We start from the raw sequence: 3,807 nt of genomic DNA, 5'->3' as shown, positions 1-3,807 counted from the left end.
TCTCATTTACAATAGGTATTATAAACAAGAACTATAAACTTAGTTACTCCTATTGTAAATACAGGGACATATGTAAAGGCTCTTACATAACAAGCACTCCTTATCAACCACCTGATTGAACTAGCACCTACCAGAATGCACAAATGGAAAAATAAATATATTAAACATTGCAGTCTATAGCTCTCTTTACAAATATCTAATCAAGTCGATCCAATACAAGCACCATTACTTAACAAGCCGCTCTGCTGTCGCTGTCTGACATTATAAGTATAAACATGAACTATAAACTTTGTTACTCCTATTGTATATACAGGGACATATGTAAAGGCTCTTACGCACATAACAACAAGCACTCCCTATCAACCACCTGATTGAACTAGCACCTACCAGAATGCACAACTGAAAAAAAAAATATATTAAACATTGCAGGCTATAGCTCTCTTTACAAATATCCAATCAAGTAGCACCAATACAAGCACAATTACTTAACAAGCAGCTCTGCTGTCGCTGTCTGACATTATAAGTATAAGTCATACCTGTCACTAAGACTTAAGTTATAAGCAACAACAAATGAGGCAGCAATTATCGGAGATGATTGGTTATGACACTTGGATAAAAATGAGAGGCGAAAATTAGAGTGCGAAAGTTCTCGTGGAATTACTTTTGTGTTATGTTTAATAGCTTTGTGAGATTATACAAATGAAATTTTATCATTGTAACTATGATAAATTATAATCCGACATTCTTTTTGTTATGGATTTCTTATTCCTTTTATTATTTTTTATTTTTCTCTTTTACAGGAAAATGTGGATTCCTCCGACAGTTTTTTCGATGACGATTCAAATGTTTCTGTGTGCAGGATGTTACTGCAAGCAAACAAAGTGAGTAACATTTACATTGCTGTCTTTATAGCTAAATGTGTACTTACTTACTTTGATGGCTGCTTTTTCGGTCCCATACAGCAGGGGAACCCCACTCTCTAGAGCAGTGGTTCTTAACCTTTTTCAGTGCCCGTACCCCTTGATATGTCAGAAAATTTTCTCGTACCCCCATCCAATGTAAATACAATACAAATATATGAAAAGGATTAGTGATACAAACCTTGCTGAGAAATTATTAGATTTTCAATTACAGAAGAAAGGTACTTTTTTTTATTTCAAATGAAAAGTGTCAATTAGTAGGATACAATGAATAATAATGAGTTTTACTACATAGTGCACACCAACACATTTTTAGTGGCTCTTTTGTTGTTGTTTCTCATTAATGATATTGTTCAAACGAGGTTCTTTCTTTGAAAGTGCCAGACGCATGTCATCACTTGCATCCAAACGGTTTCTGGCTTTTGTTTTGATGTGTAGGAGCGTTGAAAAACCTGCCTCACATAAGTATGTAGTTGCAAATGGCATGAGGACCTCCAAAACTCTCCTTGCTAACTGTGGGAATGCTTGGAGCTGTGCACACCAAAACATATCCAGTTGGATTTTTTCAAACTCCATTCGGATTCTGTCATTGGTCTGCAACTCCACAAGATTATCTTTCATGATATTATCATCATCCATGGAATCAAGGTTGAAAAGAAATGGATCCTGTATCCATCTTTGTGCCACAGAACCTTCTTCAAGGTGAAAATACCCTTGGAAGGACTGAATCAGTTCTTGGAAATATTCTTTTATTTCACTCAGGATGGGCTGCTCTTCTTCAGCACTAGCAGCCTCATCAAGAGAAGGGAAGTTTGCAAAATTTCCACTTTCAATGCGCTTTATCCACATTGGAAGTTTCTTGGTGAGGGCAGATAACTTTTCTCTGGCAGTTATCATATTCATCGCTGTTCCTTGCATAGAGACATTCAGTTCATTGAGGTGCATGAATACATCTGCCAGATATGCCAGAGACAAAATGAACTCCCTGTTTTCAAAATGGTCAGCAATTTCACTGCCTTGATTTCTAAGAAATTGCATAATTTCTTCATGAAGGTCAAATACACGTGTAAGTACCCTGCCACGGGAAAGCCACCTCACTTCTGTGTGGTAAAGAAGAACACTGCTCAGCTCCAATTTCTTCACAAAAAGATACAAAAAGACAGTGATTCACTGCCCGTCCTCTGATGAAATTTACAGCACACACAACAACTGATAAAACAGTCTTCCATTTTCCTGGCAGCGTCTTTGTAGCAAGTGCATGACGATGCAACACACACTTGAGTGACAGTTACATGGGGAACCTCTTTTTTCACTAGGGTAGCAAAGCCTGATTTATTTCCAAGCATGACAGTTGCTCCATCAGTGCAAATTGAACCACACATGTTGAGAGTCATTTCATGTTCCAAGAAGAACTCTTTCACAAGACTGAAAACATCAGTTGCTTTTGCAGTAGTTTTCAGAGGTTTACAAAATAAGAATTTTTCCACCACTTCTTTCTCCTTCACATACCGAACAAATCCCATCAACTGGCTGCAAAAACTAACGTCAGTTGACTCGTCCAGCTGAATACTCACTGACAGGACTAGCTTTCAGGTCTGTTATCACCTGCTGCAAGACATCATGACTCATATCAGGAATCCTTGAATGAATAATGTCATTTGACAGAGGTATCTGTTTAAGCTTCTTTTCAGCTTCTGTCCCTAACACTATTTTTGCCATTTCTAATGCACAAGGTTTAAGAAGCTCCTCTGCGATAGTGTGAGCTTTTTTCTTCTTTGCACACAAAAGGGTAACTTCATAAGATGCTTGCAACAAAGGTTTCTCAACTGGCACAAAACCTAGCTTTGACAGGGTACCACTACGATCAAATCGTTCCCGCTTGATCTTCAAGCTGTTTAAGTCATGCCCAGCATCTGTGCCTCCATGCCGATTGATGAAGTGTTCACTGAGTCTTGATGGTTGGAGATTTGCATTTGCAAAGACTGCTACAGAGGATGCACTGTGGTCGTTGAGTTCCATCTGCCTCAGTCATACAGGTAAAACCATAATGAATGTAGTCGTCGTTCAACTTGCGTTTCTTAGACATAGTTACTAGATCTTGATCACACCGATACTACCTGGAAAGCTGCAGGGCTGGATGTTATAACCGTTACGTTACAATCGATATAAAATAACGTATCACCACCAACACAATACACAGTCACCCAGGGATGGCTGGAAGTGTATGTTATTGTGGGAGGGTAAAGCATTTTTTTTTTTTTTTACTAACTAAGACCATTTTTTACCAACTCAGGACAGTTTGACCTTCTCAGGACATTTTTTTTTACCAACTCAAGGGATTGTTTTGATCAACTCAGGCCATTGTTTGACCAGTCCAGGTCATTTATTTACCAAAGGAATTTTTTTACCAGTTCAAGCCATATTTTGACCAACTCAAGCCATGCTTTGACGAACACATACCAGTTTTTGACCAAGTCAGACCATTTTTTGATCAACTCATCCCCAACCCCTCACCCTGGTCGAGCCATCCCTAAGTCCACTATATTCCTCCTCATGCACATAACAGTACCTTCAAAATTATATTTCTTTTATCAATTATACATCTATTCTTGAGAATATTAGAGTTATACCACACTAAAAAACATATTGTGACAAATAAAATGATAATCCAAAAATTACATTTCACAAATAAAAAATGACACACTCACCAGTAATTCATCTCAATACTATCAACAACTCAAACACAAACAAAATGCAGACCCAATTCACACTGTTCACATTGACTCAACTACACACAGCACAGTGCACATGCAGCATGTTTCAGAGTCAAGAACAACGCGAACATGAACCATACGAGACATCAAGAAAACGTATATGAAACCATAGA

The 3,807-nt window shown here is 37.9% G+C and overlaps 1 pseudogene; it reads right to left on the bottom strand.

Moving 5' to 3' along the window:
- Positions 1-986: 986 nt before the first annotated feature.
- On the bottom strand, positions 987-3,006 carry LOC137644936 (protein FAM200C-like; annotated as a pseudogene).
- Positions 3,007-3,807: the final 801 nt, after the last annotated feature.

Source organism: Palaemon carinicauda, chromosome 1 (genome assembly GCF_036898095.1).
Source record: "Palaemon carinicauda isolate YSFRI2023 chromosome 1, ASM3689809v2, whole genome shotgun sequence".
In the NCBI taxonomy this organism is placed as follows: domain Eukaryota; kingdom Metazoa; phylum Arthropoda; class Malacostraca; order Decapoda; family Palaemonidae; genus Palaemon; species Palaemon carinicauda.
The sequence above is the reverse complement of the archived record's forward strand: the minus strand, read 5'-3'. Positions and strand labels throughout refer to the sequence as shown.